Source organism: Henckelia pumila, chromosome 4 (assembly GCF_033568475.1).
Source record: "Henckelia pumila isolate YLH828 chromosome 4, ASM3356847v2, whole genome shotgun sequence".
Taxonomy (NCBI): domain Eukaryota; kingdom Viridiplantae; phylum Streptophyta; class Magnoliopsida; order Lamiales; family Gesneriaceae; genus Henckelia; species Henckelia pumila.
The window spans coordinates 28,971,703-28,994,299 of record NC_133123.1 but is presented as its reverse complement, the minus strand read 5'-3'; the positions used below and the strand labels follow the sequence as shown (position 1 = coordinate 28,994,299).

At 30.9% G+C, this 22,597-nt stretch overlaps 1 long non-coding RNA gene across 7 annotated transcripts; it reads right to left on the bottom strand.

The window, feature by feature from the left end:
* Positions 1–6,684: 6,684 nt before the first annotated feature.
* LOC140865512 (uncharacterized) lies at positions 6,685–12,250 on the bottom strand. Of its 7 annotated transcripts, none has more exons than XR_012144621.1 (7): positions 11,957–12,250; positions 10,593–11,654; positions 9,710–9,812; positions 9,205–9,291; positions 8,135–8,208; positions 7,360–7,476; positions 6,685–6,871 (listed from the first exon to the last, which is right to left on the bottom strand). It is a non-coding gene; the product is annotated as an uncharacterized lncRNA (long non-coding RNA). The 7 variants fall into 7 exon arrangements; XR_012144620.1 differs by having other exon boundaries at positions 7,360–7,412; XR_012144619.1 differs by lacking the exon at positions 9,205–9,291 and having other exon boundaries at positions 7,360–7,412; positions 10,593–10,914; positions 11,449–11,654.
* Positions 12,251–22,597: the final 10,347 nt, after the last annotated feature.

Genomic DNA, 22,597 nt, shown 5'->3' with positions numbered 1-22,597 from the left:
AGAATTTTTAATTGTGCAGGAAAATCACCATTATTTTTTGAATAGTGGTGAAATTTTCAATTGTTTGGAAAGCACGTATTATAAAATGATATATACGTATATAAAGTTTTGCAAATTTGGCGAAATTATATATATATACAATTATATTTAACATTTCTCGTATCTTAAGCGTGATATTTTTTGAATAAAGGATGATTCTTAAATTTTTTGGAAAGCAAATCATGGATGAAATGCTAAAATCATGAAGTTGTCTATAAATGTTCCGGTCTAAATTTAAATGGTTATATAATATCCTTAAATATCGTGCTAAATATTCTAATCTTGGTAATCCAAATATGATACATATTGTATATAAATATGGGCATACATATATGGTAAATTAGCAATATTCTGTAATATATATATAGAAGTGTCAAAACGGGCTGGCGGGACGGGTCGGCCCACAACCTGTCACAATCCACCATTAGGCGGGGCGGGGCGGCCCACCTTTAAAGCGGGTTGGGAAAATCCCAACCCAACCCACCTATTTTAAGTGGCGGGCGGGCCAACCCGGCGGACTTACGTGTAATTTGGCGGGTTTTGGCAGGCCAACCCGCAACCCATCCCAACCCATCATTAGGCGGGGCGGTGCGGGCCGGCCCACCTTTAAGACGGGTTGGAAAATTACCAACCCAACCCACCTATTTTGTATGGCGGGGCGGGCCAACCCGATGGGCCTAGCCCATTTTGACACCTCTATATATATATATATACATGTATATTTAACATTTATCGGGTATTTTTGAATATTTATTAATTTATGTTTTTAATTTTAAAGGTGCACGTACGTTAATTGAATAAAGGATGATTTTTATATTTTTTGGAAAGCAAATCATGTATATGTAACATTTATCGGGTATTACAGAATGATCTATATGTATATATTAACTATTAATATATGCAAATATTACACATATATATATAGCTAATCGTGATTTTTTTACGAATATTAAAAAATGATTTTTAAGAGTGGAGTAAAATTATGGTGATTTTTAAATATTATAATTTCGAAAATAATTTCAACGATCCAAATATGAAGTAATTGATTTCATTAATTGAATAAATATAAATTTTCTTAAAGGAAATTTTATTTCTGTTTGTGGCCACAAAACTTCCGTTACATCATGTTAAATAAATCTTTTAATTTCGGCAATAATTTTGGTGATGCCAATATGATGTAATTGATTAATAATTGAAGCAATAATTTCGGCTATGCAAATATGGCCACAAAACATACCTTATTTCCGTTTTTAGCAAAATAATTGACATTTTTAGAAATTTAGTTTTGGCGGAATTTTATTAAAAATGGCAAAAACTCAGCTTTATATATAATATAGAAGATAATTGGGATCAAACAAAATTGAAAATATTATTTATTTTGGTTATTTTATTGTTTTTAATTTCCGGCCGAAAAATTTAGTTATTTTGTACATTTTTTTATCATAATTTACTTTTAACATTTAAAATGAATCAAATTATATATATATATATATATATATATATAATGAATCAAATTTGAACCTAATAAATATGGTAAATATGCAAAGGAATAAAAATTTTCTGATAATAATGCTCTATTTCAATCCATGCTCAATCTTTCATATTATTAATTATAATATTGTATTCTATTTAAGAAAATTCAATCTCCGAAATTGAAAGACTTTTTAAATGTTAAAAGTAAATTAGGTAATTATTTCATTTCGTATATTAAATCTTCTATTTTAATTCATTTTAAAAATTCAACGACAAAAATTTTAAATATTTTATATATTAAAGCATTTATTTGATAAATACAGATTCATAAAATTAATAAATTTGTATAGAATGATTAAGCAAATTTTAAAATGATAATTTATTTATTATTATACTTGTATTTATTTATCTACTTTTTAATGTGCAAATTTTTTAGCAAATAAAAATATTATAAACTATGTAAATTTGAGTCAATTATATCTGTGAAATATTTTTATCTAATATATATATATATATATATATATGGTATGAAAAGATTTGAAATATGTTTCTTTGCATTTAAAATATAAATATAAATAAGTAGTGTTTTTTCCTTTTTTAGCTAAAAATTTTTGACGGGATTTTACTATATTTGGCAAAAACTCAGTTATTATATATATATATAGATATATAGATTTGGCAAAAACTCATTTATTATATATATATATATAGATATAGAAGATAATTGGGATCAAACAAAATTGGAAATATTATTTATTTTGGTTATTTTATTGTTTTTAATTTTCGGCCGAAAGATTTAGTTATTTTGTACATTTTTTTTGATAATTTACTTTTAACATTTAAAATGAATCAAATTATATATATATATATATATATATATATATATATTATGAATCAAATTTGAACCTAATAAATATGGTAAATATGCAAAGGAATAAAAATTTTCTGTTAATAATGCTCTATTTCAATCCGTGCTCAATCTTTCATATTATTAATTATAATATTGTATTCTATTTAAGAAAATTCAATCTCCGAAATTGAAAGACTTTTTAAATTTTAAAAGTAAATTAGGTAATTATTTCATTTCGTATATTAAATCTTCTATTGTAATTCATTTTAAAAATTCAACGACAAAAATTTTAAATATTTTATATATTAAAGCATTTATTTGATAAATACAGATTCATAAAATTAATAAATTTTTATAGAGTGATTAAGAAAATTTTAAAATGATAATTTATTTATTATTATAATTGTATTTATTTATCTACTTTTTAATGTGCAAATTTTTTAGCAAATAAAAATATTATAAACTATGTAAATTTGAGTCAATTATATCTGTAAAATATTTTTATTTATTATATATATATATATATATATATATATATGGTATGAAAAGATTTGAAATATGTTTCTTTGCATTTAAAATATAAATAGAAATAAGTAGTGTTTTTTTTCCTTTTTTAGCTAAAAATTTTTGGTGGGATTTTACTATATTTGGCAAAAACTCAGTTATTATATATATATAGATTTCAAATAATCAATTTATAACAATAACTTCATAATTCCAATTAAGTATTAAAATTATATTAAGTTACGGTTACATTAATGACTTTTGAAATTCATAGTTCGATTAATTTTATTGTTTTTAATTAAAATATAGATTGAATTTAAATTCCCACCTTATTCTGTAGCATATTAGTAATATAAATATCTTAGGACGTCAATTCGAGTGAATTCGGTTCAGGTTAATAATAATATTATTTAAAAATTTCTTATCTCGAATCATCCCTGAACCTAAATCTGAATCAACCCGAAAATAACAAACTCGAACTCGCCTAACTCGACTAATCGGATCGACCCGAACCAACCGGTTTATTTTTAATTTTTTAAAAATAATTAAATAAAAATTAGAACACACAATAATAATAATAGTAATATTCACCTTAAACATATGATAATAAAATCTAAACTTATATATAATTTAAATTTAAAAATTTAGTTGGAGAAAGATTAAAGTATATTTACTACAAAAAATTTATTTTAAAAAATCAAAATTGTACAAATTAAATATTAAATGAAAAAAATCTATTATATCAATCTACAACAAACTTGTTAAAAAAATACAACATATAAAAATATAGCAAATATTTATTAAACAATAATAATAATAATAATAATAATAATAATAATAATAATAATAATAATAATAAAAATAAAATTCAGTTCATTTCGGGTCAATCCGGTTTGACTCAATCCCAACCCGATTAAATTTTTCGGTTTAGCTCGGGTTAATCGATTTAACTAAACCAAAATCCCAACAATAACCCGATATTTTTTGGATCGATTCATATCGAATTGACAAATTGAGTGCATTTCTGACGTCCCTACGTCGATCTATCTAATACTATCCATTAAGAATTACTTTAATAGAGACAAAAATATTTGTAGGTTTGACGTGTCTTTTTATTATTATTTTTTATTTTTTCCCTTCTTTTTGGTTGTTTTTTTCATTTCTATCGGCTTCTTTTTTTTTAAGTGCAAATTGCTCAAAAATCCTCAATGCAAACATGTTTTGCTCTGCACTCTCTAGCCATTTTTTTGTACCACAATTTTTGTTAATTTGTAGCACATCTTCTATGGTTTTGTACCACATCTTGTATTGTTTTGTACCACATTTTATGACTAGGGACCCCAAAGCAAAACATGTTTGCATTTGGGGATTTTTGAGCAAATTGTTTTTTTTTTAATGTTGTTTTCCTTTTTTTTTCTTTTTTTTAATAATGCGTTTTTGTGTGCACAAATAAAAACATCATGTCTTTTTCTAATCATTTTATTTTTTGTTAAGAAAAATAAATTGTAAACATGCAACGCGTACATTAAGAATGTTAGTATTACAATCAGGAAAGTTCTATATCACCCCAAGGGCACTCCAAGGACAGTGCCCTTGGGGTGGCGTGGTAACCCGTGGTTGGTTAAAATCAGTGGGTCCCACGTGGGGCTCACTGATTTTAACCAATCATATTATGCCACGTCACCCCAGGGCAGTGCCCTTTGGGGTAGCATAGAACTTCCCTATTACAATTTCGCTATGATGCCCACTCATACTCGCTCAATGTGCCCACCATGAGGTAATACTCAACTGTTGGATGTGATTAATCGTGCATCCAATGGTTGAATGTCATCTCATGATGAACACATTGAACGGACGCGGTGAATGGACAACATATATAGCAAAACTTTTTACTATTATATCTATAAAGAATCTATATATATGTGTGTGTGTGTGATTTTTTTTTTGTTGTGTGTGTATTTATATAAAAGTATGCTAAAAATAGAAATAGATCATCTTCCCATCCAAAATTAATTTCTAAAAGTAGTTAAAGACAATATCATTAATCACTAAATTAAAAAAAAAAAGATATGGTTAAATAAAGTATAGATAGAGATAATATTGAATATTAAAAAAATAATATTATGAGTGATAAAATATTTGATCTAAAAGTTTTAAATATATATAAATCCTATTAAATTAAAAAAAATAATTAAATTACTTTTTTTAGTGATCAAACAAAATTTAATTTTTTTTAATAAGGTGATTGTTTTGCATACCTATCTCTATATCTATGTATAAAAGCAAAAAAATATGCTAAAAATATAAACTAACATTATCCCGTTAAAAATTCGGTACTAAAAAAAGTAGAGACGTTAACATTGTATTTTTACTTGTTATTGTGTTTCTAACATATTTACGTAAGTGTGTAGGTCATACATCACATTTAGAAGTGATAAGCTTGTGAAACAAAATTCCAGCAGACTTAGTTTCTGGCGAGCTGGAGTGTTTTAATGATATCTCATAGCTTGATGATCTAAATGATCAGCGGCCAAAATTATTAAGCAGTCATATTTCAAACCAGTAGGAATAAATCGGGCGTTATCTAGAACAAACTGATGTCTAAAGATGCTACTGGAGCTGAACCGACTGAGCATAAAATAGAAACTAGTAACCGCTGAGCAGTTCTGGTATTTGGGTTATATCTTGCAACTCAATAATCCAAATGAAATTATTTAGTATGTGTTACGAATAATATAAGACAAAGATATACAAATCATATTCAGAAGTCAAGTTCTGAATCGGAGCATAAAAGACTGATAAACGACATTCAATTTTCTAGTTCTGCGGTGAATTTTGCAGAGCAGAATTTTGGATACAGTTGGGTATTTTGATCATATCTCTCTCATAGGAACTTGAAATCAAATGATTCTTAATTCTATGGAAATCCAAGACAAAGGGCTAAACCTTTTATATTCATCACTTTGCCCAGAAATTAATGAATCAATAGATATAAGCAAAAGAACATGCTACTGAAAACAACGCTACTTAAATGTGAAGTGCTCCAAAGCAATACTAAAATGCAGTAGAGTTCGAACTAGTAGCCACTGAAAACCAGTATATGATCAAAACCAGTATCCGAGGCAACCAGTAACGGACAAAACCAATAGAAGACCAGTAGCTAATGCACCAAGAGTGCCCGAAATCAGCAGAAGATGAAAGTTGCTAGAAGTACAAACATGACCATTCAAATGATGAAAAAAGTACAAGATCTTTATTAATTGTCTTGTGTCTAACGTATATCTCTCTCTCGGAGGCTTGAGGCCAAGGGGAACGTCTGTTTTGTTGTACTCATCGGACTTAATAATCCTATTGAGCTCTTTCTGCTCTGCTAAGAGCATCAGGTATAGAACACCCACTACAAGAAAAACTCCTAAAGACAACATTTTTTTTCAGTTGTCGTAGGGGGCTCAAAACTGTTGTAAAAGCCCGTGTTGTTAAAATTCACGCTCAAAGACAACAGTTAAAAACTGTTGTCTTTAAGAGAAAAGACAACAATTTTACAACATTTAAAAACTGTTGTCTTTTCTCTCAAAGAAAACAATTTTTAACTGTTGTCTTTGAGCGTGAAACTGTTGTCTTTTCTCTCAAAGACAACAGTTAGCGTGACTTTTAACAACACGTGCTTTTACAACAGTTTTGAACCCCCTATGACAACTGAAAATAAACGTTGTCTTTTTTCAAATAAAAAAAAATTTAATAAAAATTATAATAAATCATTCAAAATAAAAATAAATAAAAATAAAATTATTATACAATTTTCTAACGTAACAAAATAATATTTACAACATTCTTAAAATTTCATACGCAACCAATCAAATGAAATAAACATAAAATTCTAAAGTATGCATGATAAATTAAATACAACAAAAACCATAAACATAAAAATCTTAGATTAACTAAAAACTCATATGTAACTTCTTGATCTAATTTCTCTGTCCTTGCAATTGCCTGCGAAAACAAACACTAGCCATAATTGTTGGAAGTGATGTTAGTTCACGTTAACCAAAAATAAATTATAACATTGTTAATTCTGGAACAACCCCAAAAAATAATGCGCATATTGTATGTAATAATCAAACAATTAATGTAATAACACCAAAAAAATATATGTCTAATTAACTACCAAAAAAAAAACTCATATTTCCTTTCACAAAAAAAAAGAACTCATATTCAAGTTAAATATATAAAATTTTTATAAAGATATGTTTTGATCCTCCTCCCTTTATCCAAGTTGCAGTAACAGACTTATCAACAATTTGAGCATATTTATCAGATTCATATGCACAGACACGGTTATTGGTCACCTGAGGAGTTCTTAACAATTATTGATGATCCTTTGGGGTTTAAGTATGGAAGGTCGAATGCATGCATGAGACCTAAACATGACGATACATAGGATTGATGCAGCAAGCGAATGCAATATAACTATGTTTAATCGTTTGAGAACTTACTTCTTCACGATCAGGGAAAAGCTGTGGATGTACAAAGTAGTCACTTGAAGAATCTGCCATTGGTTTAAATTAAATTAAACCAAGGAAATCAACTTGGAAAAAATAAGGATGAAGGTTCTGTGAAAGAATAAGACACAATTAAAACATAAGAAAAAAATGCTCATTTACACACCTGCGCTCCAGAATCAAATTGAATGCCTATGAAATATTTAAGTTCGTTTAAATTTTAACCCTTTCCAGAAAAAAAGTGTGCACTTCAGGTCTACACATCAAACAAAAAAAGACAATGACAAAATTTAGGCAGGCACCAGCTACACAGCAGAAAAAGGTTGAAGCTCCATCCAGGAAAAAAAATAGTGCATTACTTGCAAATACTTTTAAGCTTAGTCCAGTTTCATCATTACACAACATGCATAGTTCTTCTAGAGTGCCGACTGCCGATCTTGAGAGAGATTCTTCAAGAAGAATACGTGTTTTGAAGTTCTTTTAAGCTGTCTTAGCTTGACAAATTAGGCAGTGAAATTGGAATTCTAAAGCTTAAGCTTCAACCGATGGTACAAAATTTGTGATCAGTATCTATTGGACAATATCTATTTTAGCTTAACATGGTCAGAATAAATCCGAAAATCAGGAGAGTGTGTTTAATGAAGTGGAAAGGAAATGAAAAGTAATTGATACACATGCAACAGGTTCAGAGAAAAGATGCCAAGGTTAAAACTAACGCTAAGATACAAGGGATTAACTTAATAACTTGTGAATGGAACAACAAACTTACAAATGATGTTTCTTATTGCTATCACTTTCCAGAAAGTAACCAGAAGCACCATAAATATCACTTATCTCCGGAATCTGAGGATACAGAAACATGTAATCAACATAGTATATCAGTAGGTTTTTTTTATAATAAAAAATCTTGAAAACTCTTGCTTTCAACAAAAAAGCGTACATCCTGTATCACATATGTCAGATCAAGAAGCAATCATATGAAATCAGATCACAATCAGATATTTTCTGTTTATGTCTAGAAGCAATCACATTTAACCAGCTCTTCTTCAAAACAATGAAATTTATCATCATATCCAAGAGATATTACCCAGCTTGACAAGTATTATCAGCTGACAATATCGCAAAGCTTGTGGGACAGAAAATCAATAACTGATTGGAAAAATATTTGAGCATTAAAATAATTTCTTGAACTGATATTGGCATTATCATACAAGGAACAATTCTTGTGAAAATTTCGATTCTTTCATCTTTCTTATGATTGACATCTCATGTTATAGAAGCATGAGATTCAACTACATAGTGCCATGGACAGAGCAGAGTCCTAAAATGCAAGTTAGAAAGTCCAAAAACTTTCTATTGGTACCAAATATATTTATTGTGCAATCTCACTATTTTTAAAAACAATTATTGCTCACACGCACATAGCACTGTTGGAGACCGACACCAAATTTAGGGAGCAGATTATAATACATCAATACTAGGTCAAAAAGGTGAATGTGTAAATTTAGGATGAAGCCTATGATATTTTCTTTCTCCTACTCAATATTTTCCACCAAGATAAAACTATTTTTGACGCTTGAACGTACATAACGCTTTGAAGATGAGGATTTCAATATAAACCCCTATCCAAAAATATCGAAGCTTTCACAATCATTAAAGCAGGATTTCAATTTCAAATTCAATTGTGGTAATGAAAATTATGATTTCCTCTAAAGAGTAGGAAAAAGGAGCTAAAGCATAATGTTCCACGTCAGAGTTGTTACCAAATGCCAATAAACACAATCCTGTGACACAAAATAAACCTAATGTATCCAGCCTATTATATAATTCTGAATATACCTTATTGTCTAACCAAGATAGGTATTGCACAACAACAGCTCCATATCGAATGTGTGCATTCTTCAATCCTTCTATCTCAACAGGATTCTATGAAAGTATATGTAAGAGATAATGTTCACAGATATTCAAGCTAATAAACAGCTAAAATATCAATGTAAACTAACTTGAATAATTTCCTGAATGCCATGAGATGCATAAAAATATTCATTAAATAATTTCTCTGTACACCTAAATCCCACCTTTTTGTTTCATAGTGAAATTTCAATCACGTACTAAGAAAAAAAAGTCCAATAAATTAGGAGGAAAAAAAACACCACCACTTCCAAAACAAAAATATTGATGAAAAAATTAGAGCCACCATGAAATTCAATTCATTATCAGAAACAAGCATTATTTCTGTGGAATCTGCAGGGAGTTTAGACCTTGTAGAATAAAAAATGTGACTAAACAAAAATCCAGATAAGATTAAGCATATCATCTAAAAATATTCAAACAGAAATCAAACCTCATTAGCGTTGGGCCATTTGTTGTCGCTGATCTCCAAACTCAGTCCAAAGAATCCAAAGTGAATGTAGTTTTAGTCTTGCATGCCACCATATATAGGATACCTACAAACATGATGCATTTAAATCATCAATGCTTGACAAATGCAAAAAATAAGCAATGATGAAATCATAACATTTGAAGAACTTTCCAGTTAAGGAACTTCACGATTATGAACCTATGCTAGCAATACCAAAATGCTCCATTTGTGATCTCCCCCTGGAAATCCCTTGATCTGAGACATATTATAATGAGATTTACTATATAAAGTGGCTAAAAATTTGAAAATTTTGTCACAACAACACACTGCCTAGACATGAACTAGAGAAACATAACTACACAGGATCAAGTTTAGAAAAACTATCATATCCCGCTCAATTTAAATCGAAATTGGGCGATTCCAAAGACATTTTACTGCAAACTTAAAGGATTATAACTTTTATTTGAAAAGTATTTCCTAATTCTTAGAGTATAATGCCCATATTTTCAAAATACAGTTCGTATGTTCATGACCACAAACACTGAACATGATTTTGATATGTCTCAGTAGAAAATTCATATCTAATCCATATATTAACAAAATTAGGTCATTCCACTGCCAAATTAAAGCCAATACAAAGCATTAAATTTTAATTTCAGACTACAAATAAAATTTCCCAACATTTAAAGCCAATACAAAGCATTAAATTTTACTTTCAGACTACAAATAAAATTTCCCAACATATAAAACACAAAAATTCGAAAATCAGCCATAGTTAGATAAATTATTTAGAGCCAGAGGTGGCTTGAAATTTAGATATGCCATCATGTAAATATTATACAAATTTCGGTAAACAAGAGCATACTTGTCATGAGGCATATCACTGCATGTCCAGTTCATGCTTAAGAAAGCATCATGGTAAATCTAGCATTCGTCCTTGTTGCAAAGTCGGAACCTGCGCAATTTGTTACACTGACTGCATCGAATGAACTCATCACGATGACCGATTTTTCCAGTAGATCTCTGAGATCCATTTGCATGTTTTGATGCTTCATTGTAATACTTGAGCAGGGCCGTCTTAAATATAGGAACCTTCTCTCCATCAACAATAACCCATATATTATTCTTCCATTTCCTAGCCGTTTCACGTCCAGAATGCTTCTCAAATGCAGCTGGAGTTGACTTGTCTAATCACATGAATCAAGTTTTCTCAGCAAAGCAAGTAAAACCGATCAAAGCAAAGTAAATATAATTATGATTAACTGAGACTAAAAACTGAAATCCAGTCAGATGCGGTAAATGATTATGTTCAGACTGCAGATGTAAGACATTTAATCAATGCATTTTTCGAAATACTTTGGCATATATATGTGACAACAGAACTAAAGTAGAGGGCAAAGAAATATCGTTGACTAAAATTTTTGTGTAAATCCCATATTCTTTGGAAATCTAGCATGCCACAAGGAAACTTTTGAGTAAACTGCATAATCAGGCCACAAAATTTTGATTAGGTACATGACTAAAGCATGCACAAAGTGGCATCACACGTAATATAATGAGGCATGAGGTTAAATAGAATTAGAGGATTTTCAAACTAACAAACTCCGAAGTGGAACTGCACAATTTTCATAAAGAAGCTTAAATAAATTCAACTCTTGTCCAAGCTGTGATCCAAGAGAATACCAAAAAATGTATGCATTAACATAACTTGATTCCAAGACCTGTGTACGGTTGATCATGCTAAACTAACATGATTTTGAGTTGTTATTTCATAAAGAGAAAATGAAAAATATATCTGACGCTCTGATCCTTGAGCAGAAAAGCTTCTTTGTAAATTCATATTAGCGTAGAGTTCCAGGATGAGAACTCAATATGCTGCCACATATATAAGGAGGAATTCCAATCATCAAGCAGTCCTATCCGAGCCCTGTTTAAGCAATCACAAGAATTAAACCAGATTTTACAGCAAAATGCAAACTGGTAAATCAAATCCATATACAAGAAAACCCAGAAGTAACAGTCCACCAGAAAATAAAAGATTGCAGATTGTTGCACACCAAACCATGCTGTTATAACACACTTTAGCTTATTTCGAACTAGCTGTATAAATGAAAAGAAAAAAGTCCCAAATACGCTCTCACATAGGGTTTGAATAAAAACTATATCCACAGCCCAAAACCTACGAAATCCACCAACACTTGAATGAATTGTAGAAGAAACTGCGTTTACCAAAATTGCGCAAACAAGTTGTTCGAACAACACGGTTTCTTGCTGTAATTTGACGATTCAAGGCTTGAAATTAAGCTATAGACCACGAGCTACCTTCGCCCAAGGTCGTTGCACCAGTTCCGACAGTGAACGACCGGATTCGAGAAAGAGACAGGTTGGGCAAGGGGATGAGTGCGGGATGTGGTTTGGGGAAAAACCGCTTTTTCAATTTTTGGGCAAGGAGAATACAAGGGCTACAGCGGCGCCAAGGAATCCGAAGTGATTTGCAAAATAAAATTTCAAATCGCGACGGGGTTGTGGTTGTTGGGGAATGAAATAGAAGAAGAAACTCAAAGGGAACGTCGCATGTTTTTATTAATTTTAATTTTAATTTAATTAATTTTTTCTTATTTTATATTCAATTTATTGATTTTTTTTTAAATCCAAAGACAACATTTTAATTAAAACTGTTGTTTTTTACCTTAAAAAAACTCACATAGACAATAGTTTTTTAAACTATTGTCTTTGACCCTAAAAATTGTTGTCTTTAAGCGTTTTTTTAATCAAAGACAACAATTTTTCAAAAAATGTTGTCTTTGACTTGAAAAAAGGCTCAATGGCAACATTTTCCTTAAAATTGTTGTCAAAAATTAAAAGACAACAGTTTTATGATAAAATTGTTGTCTTTTAAGTGTTGTTGATTTAAGATTTTCTTGTAGTGACCTTCTGGTTGGAAGATGTCCTCAACACTGGTTGTCCCAAACTAGCGCTTATAGCGACTTTCCCCAGCCACCAGCACCTTAGTATCCCGACGACGACGACGGAGGGGGAAGGCAATAGTCTGGAACTTCTTGAGTCTCTCGATTTCGAAACCAGATTTTCATGGTCTTCTGAAAGACCATTTCCACATACTTCACTTTTCCGACCTCTACTTCTCTTGCCTCCAATGCCTCAGCCATACCGATCGGTAGCACCCCGCTTGAAGAACTCGCACCTGCCACTTAGCTATACAATTATTTAATTATCTAATGCTTAGATGAATTTGTGTGTTCTTATCTGCCTCAATTAATTCATTTTTATAGAAGTATACTAGTGAAGAGTACTACTGAACATTAAGAGATGGCTGATGATTAATTACTCCTGTCTTTTTACCTTCTACTAATGTTGCATGGTCATTAATTGATAAGTAAATATTTTTGGCAGTCATTCGTACGAACTAAAAGTTGATTTTAATTTTTTGAATTGACCAACCATTTTCTGGCACGTAACCTCATTATGTGTATATACCTTTTGGGATATAAATCAGTTGACTACTTCCATGAGTATCATTCCTTATGGTAATCAAAGTTAAAAGGAATTGATGCATGGCATATAGAGAAGTTTGATATGATATTACATATTATGATATTAAAGGACACTAGATCTTGATTTTGACTTTCGAAGAATTGTGGGTTAGCATTGAAGTTTAAACATCATTCAAATTTGCTGATCACATGAGCAAGATTCTATATATGGGGTTAACATTGAAGTCTACATGCATTGTAAGAGGTCTCTTGCATTATTTGTTTGAACGTCCATCTTGGATTAGGAGGATCGATTTTCTTTATTGCCGTGGATTGTACTTTCTCTTTATGTTTACATTAATTTGTCCAGGTGAAAGATTGGGTCGCGGTATTGTGACTGATGCAATTACTACCCCAGTAGTTAATACATCTGCCTATTTCTTCAAGAAAACAGCTGATCTCATTGATTTTAAGGTATGTTCAATTACTTTCTGGAGATTGACCGAAGTTCCCAATTTGTCACCTCATTGAGAGGATTTGCTTTGCTTGGAAAATTGTTGACCCACCTAAGGTCAATTATTAAGATGACTGTGATTAGTCGACAACAGAACTAATATTACTTCTGGAAGTCTAGCCAAGATGTCTTGAGTTGGTTTGGAAGGAAAAGAAATGGTCCAGGTTTGCTAGGAGTTAGAATAAAATGAGACCGTCTTGCTCTAAATTTCTTGCCTAATTTAGTTTGTTGAACAGGATTAGAAATTTTATGCCATTGCCTTTTATTCATTGAGACTATTCTTCCCAAAATGGGTATCCTTGTATGTCTATCTAGTTCAATCATTTAATTATTTTTAATTTAAATGGGAAAAAAATGCGGTCAACTTTTGAGTTTTAACTTCTCCTTGACCGAAAAAAAGAGCAAAACATTCTTACTTCATAATATTCGCGGATGAAATGTTGTAAATTCGTAACTGTTACATGCTTGCGCAAGCAATTGAACAAATTATTGATTATGTTGAGATAAAAGAAAGGAAAAAAAGAGGAAACCATGAGGTAAATTTATGTTTATTATTACCCACTTAAATTTACCATTTTTATTTTTTTTTTTTTGGTTTCAAACTTTTACTCTCCCTACTTTCTAATTTTTATATTGGACTTAATTTGTTTGTATTTAAGACTTCTCAATTTTTATAAAAAAAAAGCATATTACAGAATTTTGTATTTTAATATAAATTAAATTAAATTAGAGCTATTTAAGTGCTCTAATAATGACTATATATTATAAAAACAATAATAATTAGTTTCTTTTGATATAAACCGTTTGAGTTTGTTAAAAAAATGATATAAATCGTGTGAAATTTAAATTGGTTAAATGAACAACTATTAATATATATAAATATTATTCTAATTGTATATTGGACTTATGAACATTTTATTTAAAAAATTATACCTTATCTTATAAAAATAATATAAATAATTTATTCTTCACGCAACTCAAAAGATAAATATTCAATTATTTATAAATTTTTTACACAATTCTTTAATTAAATTAAAATATAATAAAATGTACAAATATTCATTACGTGTGTTGATCAAATTAAATAGCGGCCATGCGTTTTGTTTCATACGATGCCTCAATCAGTGCAGCAGCGATACGTAACATATTGATCCATCGACTTCCGAGCAAACGATAAACTCAGATTCGTACCCGGCGTGCTTCGGCAAAATCAGGCTATTGCAGTGATCGCACCCGTCATGTTTCCTCGTCCAGAATGTACACAAACTTGTCGACATGATCGATCTTGTGTGCCCATTGAGGGTAATTGTCCAAAACAGGCAGCAAGACGTCGTCTTTTCCCTTCGTCATCTCGTAGTTTCCTCGGCTAAAAACAGCCCACCCCACTTCGCTGCTGTCGAACGTGAGCATTTCAGGATCTCCTGCATCACGGTGTCGGATTCCGCCGACGTCCCGAGCCGTTTCTTGGAGTTCAACATGTTCATTAGTCTTTTCCAGAAGAACCAGACGAATTCTTCGGAGAGAGGGAGCGTCTGGCTCAGATTCGGCTTTTCTTAAATAGGAGTACCCAATATTTATAATCAATAGCTTCTGATGGATGACCTGCAATGAATTGACATTTTTCAATCAGAAAAAAACTAAAACCGTGAATCCGAGAAATCAAATTAGAAAACTTTACTTACTTAAAAAAACACATCACTTTCGAGAATTTTGTTCCATTTTTAATTCATTGTAAAAACACAGCTACCTATATTAATGGGTACTTCATTTTCTCAAAACCCCGTTTCCGTCAAATGCATTAAATTGATGGCATTAATTTCCTTTATTAGCTCATCAATTTCTTGAGTATTTATAAGAGTTTTGAAGTTTGTGCAAAGGGAGTTAAGTAAATGCATGGTTGTTTTCTTGTTTTATAACAAACTGTTACCTAATTAGCTCATCAATTTCTTGAGTAAGCTCATATATATATATATATGATGTTGTGGGATTTATATGGCCATTATCATTAATAGCTTCTGATGGATGACCTACAACGAATTGACATTTTTCAATCAACAAAAAATCAAAAACAGTAAATCTGAGACATCAAAGTAGAAAACTTTACTTACTTTAAAAAACACATCACTTTTTAGAATTTTGCTCCATTTGTAATTCATTGTAAAAACACAACTACCTATATTGATGAGTACTCCATTTTCCCAGAACCCTGTTTCCGTCAAATGCATTATATTGATGGCATTGATTTCCTTAATTAGCTCATCAATTTCTTGAGTATTTTTAAGAGTTTTGAAGTTTGCGTAAAGGGAGTTAAGTAAATGCATGGTTGTTTTCTTGTTTTATAACAAACTGTTACCTAATTAACTCATCAATTTTTTGAGTATTAGCTCATATATATGGTGTTGTGGGATTTATATGGCCATTATCATTAATAGCTTATCTGCAATGAATTGACATTTCTCAATCAGCAAAAAAGTAAAACAGTGAATCCGAGAAATCAAAGTAAAAAACTTTACTTACTTAAAAAAACACATCACTTTCGAGAATTTTGCTCCATTTTTAATTCACTGTAAAAACACAGCTACCTATATTGATGAGTACTCCATTTTCCCGGAACCCCTTTCAAATTCATGAGTACTCCATTTTCCCGAAACCTTGTTCCAATCAAATGCATTATACTGATGGCATTGATTTCCTTAGCTCATCAATTTCTTTAGTATTTATAAAAGTTTTGAAGTTTGTGTAAAGGGAGTTAAGTAAATGCATGGTTGTTTTCTTATTTTCTAACAAACTCGTACCTACTTTACAATCATATATATGATGCTTACAAAATGCTTAAAAATATTTTATGATTAAAATATATAATATTATTTGCTCATGTTTTTTAAACGATAATATCATTTCTAATATTAAAAAAAATTATTATAAGAAATCATAGTTTTTTTTTACAAAATAAATATTAACACAAAAAATGTTACATATATGTAAGTAACATATACCAACAACACCAGTTAATGATTAATATTTGGGGTTGTGTGTCAAATAAAATTTTTTGACACACCAATTTAATCAATTTTATATTAAAATCATACCAACTTGATTATAGTTCATCCAACCATTTCATATTGTCTTTATCTATCAATCTTGGAAATTTGTTCAAACACACAATTTATGTGAACTTAACAACACAAGAAACCGATCTTTTGTTAATTTTTTTAATAAAATTTGGATCTTAAAAAAAACAAACACAAGAATAAAGCTTGTGTCCGATACACTAGCATATATAAAGTAAAATTCACTAACATTACTTTTAATCGATCAAACCAAAGAAATAGTAAAAGATTAATTAACATGAGAAAACCCCTTCTTTAAACCTACATGAGTAAAGTTTCCACTCTACCAACATTAAAAAACACATTACTTTCGAGAATTTTGCTCTATTTGTAATTCATTGTAAAAACACAGCTACCTATATTTATGAGTACTCCATTTTCCCGGAACCCCGTTTCCGTCAAATGCATTATATTGATGGCATTGAACTCGAGATCTCGTTAACCTATAGATTAATGTATCAAACTTAAAAGACTTGATCTCAATTGGCCATAGAGCCAAATTAATTACTCTCTCTGTTTTTTTGCCTGATTCACCAAGATCAGTGCCTCTCTTCGGTTTTAATCACAAGATTATTAGCGACACAAGCCAACATGTTCAACATGCAGAATAGTGCAAATCAAGAAAAATACATCTATTAAAATGAACAGCAAACACTTCCATGCCCATGCCCCTAAACAAACACGTGGGTAAAAATATCAATTTTGATCTGATCATCCTTCAATCAAATGATGAAATTGAATGCTAAAACATCATACATATACATTTTGAAACTCTATATCTGAATGAGAAATCTGCTACGAGATAGATTTCAAACATATATATCTCGTATGCACGACCTCATTTTCAGGCAATCGTTGACAACTACCACTTTTTTTACTGAGAAATCTAGAACGCTTGAAGTATGTGTGTAACTAAAAGAATTAGGACATTACCTTGGTTATTACGATTTCTTAAATCTCTAGAATGGAGAGGGGCCGGAAACACCGATGCCACCAACAACAAGAACATGAGACCTTAGCAAAAACGATGACATGGTAACATGATTCTGTAAATGGGGAGCTAGATTAACAGATTACGATATTGCAGCACAAACCCTTTGCCTTTGAAATTTAGTTATGCTCGAAATCTGCCGCATTGGGAATTTGGGACAGGCTAGGGGTGCTTCTAGAATTCCAAAATGTTACACGATGACATCAAATTAATATATATAGTTTCTCTAGACACCTCAAACTCAATTAAACAGCAAGAGCTCTCGTGTCATCTTGTTTCGGTCCACTCACAGGATTTCACTATTCCTGAGCAGAACTATTGAGATTCTAAAGTGTAACATAGAAACTCAATCAATAAGAAGGAAATGAAACATTAGAATCATATGCATAGCGGGTACGGGTTTACAATCTCCATGATCAGACATGATTCATCTTTCATTTCTTATCCAGCAGATCAGAGTGTCGGCGATTCAGATTATTCAAATTCCTGAGAACGATTCCCTGCAAAATTGTATAATGTTGTATTAACCTCAAATTTAGTCCATTCGAGCCAGCTAGACTGTAAATAAAGATGATAGTTGTTATTCGTACGTGAGAGTATGTCTTAGCGGTATTCAATTCTATATTTAGTTTTTTTTTTTTCCAATTCTATATTTATTTAACCAGTTTTGTTTAGTTAAAATCTATTTGATTCAAATATTGAGTTGAAATTTATAATTTTTAAAATATACATGGTATTTTTTTCTATGATCTGAGAATTTAACAAGAGTTTACATATTTTATAAACTCGAACAATACCCCTTGGGGTCCTAGTATTTGTTACTATAAACTAAGAACGTTTTATATCTATCAACTGTGTATTTTGGTGTAATATATTATATATCTTGTAAAGCAAATTGATTTTAGATTAACTAATTTTTATATCTTTGGTGTAATATAAATCGTCCACTTTTTTAAAAAAAATTAATTTTCAAAAAATGTATATTTAATTTATTCATCTGTATCTATCATGAAATGCTTAGGTATAATTCATAATATAATCATAACTCTTTTAGATTTATAAACCAGTTGATTTTTCTTTATCCATTCATCTATCTTAATCATTTAATTTTTACACAAAAAATCATATAAAATAGTCTCATATGTCAATTTTGTGATACAATTATTTTGTTTCCAATACATGAAAACATATTACAGCAAAAAACATAACTTTGTTTGTAAATATAGGCCGGATCGACTTCCTTACGGATATAAATCCGTGAAAATCGTATAACAAAAGACCTCTACTCGATATCATTTCATAATTTACAGAAAAAACTACTCGATATCATTTCATAATTTACAGAAAAAAACACAAAAACTGTTATATGAGACCAATTTACAAATCAATTTTATGAAATGAATTTTTTATTCAACTTGATCCATAATGTTTTTTTCTTCGCTATTTTTTATTTTAAAAAAAAATTGTCCCATAAAATATATTATTTTTTATGTAAAAATATTAATTTTCATTATTGATACGGATTGAATTGAATCGTCTCAAAGGTTACCTATTCAATAAAAAAAATAGTTTTTTTGCGAATAACTTATAGATTTATATATGTGACATACGTCATGGTCTATTCTTGTAATAAAAAATAATATTTTTAACACAAAAATAATGTGTCGTATTTTTGTAATAAAAAATAATATTTTTAACACAAAAATAATAATCTCTCATGAGATAAATTGGGTTTGCTATGCGGGACATTAAATTAACTTGTGAAAGACTCATAAAAATTGTTTTTTAAAAAATAACTAATCGGGTTTGCTATGCGTAGACCTGGCCAAGGGCCGGGTTGGGCCCGGACCCGGCCCGGAAACGGGTCAACGGGCCCGACCCGGAACCGGGACCGGACCGGCCACTAGGTGGTCCGGTCCCGGTTTTCCCTTAGGAAAACCGGCAACCCGGCGGGTTGGACCCGCCGGGTTGAACGGGTCCGACCCGCTGGGTTGGAACCGTCCAACCCGGCGGGTTGGACACGTGGCGCCCATCGGGGCGCCAGATGATCCAACGACCACTAGCAAGTGGCCGTTGGATCTCTCAACGGCCACGATTTCGTGGCCGTTGAAACCCGCCCGACCCGCGACCCGGCGGGTCGGCATGCCGGACCCGCCGGGTCAACCAGAATTTTTTTTAAAACCTATTTGTTATCTATAAATACCCCCAACCTCCTTTCATTTTGTTTACACAATTCTCTCTTCATTCTCTCTATTCTCAATTCCTTTTAATTTCTTGAATTATCAAAAATATCAAGTTTCGATTATTGGTTTATTGTAAATTGTTGATTTATTTTCATATTTATACAATTACAAATGTCCGGAGCGGGATCAAGTCGTAGGGGTGACAAAGGAAAAGGAAAGGAAAAGAGCATCATATCACCCGAGGTCGAGTATCCTCAATTAAATGTCGATGGATTTGATCTTGAATATTCCGATGATGAAATTCAAGAAATTCGACAAGAGGCGCAACAAAGACAACAAGTTGAACAACAACCACCACCACCACGTCATCATGCAAGTCAAGAAAGTATGAACGATCCGGCGGCCTCTCAAAGACAAACTCGAGCGGTGCCTTGCCGACATCCGATATCTTCACCAAACACTTCGACAAGGTGACGCTTTCCTCCGGTGATTTGCAAGCCAAATGCAAATATTTTTCAAAATGTTACAAATTTAAACAAGGAGGTGGTTATGGAACTTTGACGCGGCATATCGAGAAAAATCATCCGGTGGAAATTGGTATTGATCGTGGTCAAACTCAAATTCCAGCATTCTCTTCTCAATCGGATAATGAATCTCAACTATTTAAATATAACGAAGCTAGATTTAGAGAAGAAACGGCTAAATTTTTTGCGGTTGAACAACTTTCTTTTAGTTTTAGCGATAAATTATCTTTTGAAAATTGGCTTTCTACAAGTGCAAATCCTTCTATTAGACGTATTCCAAGAAATAGTCTCAAACGCACAATGAAAAAGTTAGTCGTTGATCAAAAAAAAGAATTAATTAAGGAATTTTATAGTTTGAATAATAAAGTTTCTTTGTGTTCTGATATTTGGAGTGATCATTGGAAAGTTGTTCATATATGGGTATTACATGTCATTGGATTGATAATAATTGAAACATTCAAAAAAGGTTGCTTGCATATAGATGTTTCAACGAATCACACATATTTCGCAACTTATATTTGTTATTTTAGAAGAATATGGTCTAACTACCAAAGTTTTTTCAATGTCTTTTGATAATGCTAGTGCAAATACTTCTAGTATTAGTGAGCTTATTGAAATATGTAAACCATCACTAGGAGGTAAATTTTTTCATATTAGATGCACATGTCATATTTTAAATTTGTGTGTTCAAGATGGGCTAAAAAATTTAGGCACACATATTCAACCAATTAGAAATGCTATTCATTATTTATGGACGCGCCCCCAAGTTATGAAGCAATGGGGAAAATTTTGTAGAGTAAATGGTATGAAGCCTAAGCGGTTTGCATGAGACGTTCCAACTCGTTGGAATTCAACATATAAATTGTTATTATCCTCTTTTGAATATAAAAATTTATTATGTACATTTTTTCATCAATTTGTTCAAGCTCGTGATATTTATTTGTTTTCAAATCAATGGAACATATGCACTAGTATTTGTGAAATTTAAAAGCTTTTAATGATGCTAGTGACTAATTATCCGGTGTTTATTACCCTACTTCGCATTTAGTTTTAACACATTGTTGCAACATTGCTTGTATTTTTCATGAACATGTTAATTCTAATTATAGTGCTTTATCTCAATGTATTCTCGTCATAAAAGCAAATTGGGAAAAATATTTTTTGCTCATTCCTGAAATTTTTTTATGTGCTTTTGTTTTAGATCCTAGACTTAAATTAGATGGCTTAAGCGACATGTTAACATTATATTATGAATCTTTGGAGCATATTGCAAAAAGGATTCCTTCTATCTCATTGATTTTGTTTAATATTAAAACTCATTTATTTGATATTTATAATGAATATAACATCAAATATGGTGGACAAATTGTTTCACATGAAACACAATTCACTGCAACTAGTAATGTTACTTCTAAACTTATTAAAGCACAACCTTTATTAAGGGAACAGACGAAACGTCCACGAGGATCCTCAAGTTCCAGTCAGGAACTTGAAAATTATTTTACCACTATTTTTGGTTTTAGTGATACAGATGAGGAAAACTTTGACATTTTGAGATGGTGGTCGCAAAAAATACAAATATATCCAATTTTGGCTATAATGGCAAAAAAAATTCTAGCTTGTCCGGTTTCAACAATTGCAGTGGAGCAAAAATTTAGTATTGGAGGAAATACATTGGACGAGAGACGTTCTAGCTTAAGGCCGGAAAATTTGGAAGCCCAATGTTTGCTCAATGATTGGTCAAAAGCCGCTACTCGAACACAACATATTCAAAATGATGAAGAAGACTAAGATGATACCGAAGGAACATCCGGAACTACGACGGGAGGAAATGCGAGTGAAATAGAATAAAATGTAATAGATTTGTAATATTAAGTCATAAGATATTAAGATGTTGAAATTCTAATATATTGTTTATTTAATAAATGTAATAGATTTTTATTATGGAGATATGAAATATTTGATTGAAATTATTTAATGAATATGTCTTATTAAAAATCTGTTTAAAAATTTAAAAAAAAAAAAAAAATTTCGAAGGTGCAGCGCCCCAACACTGC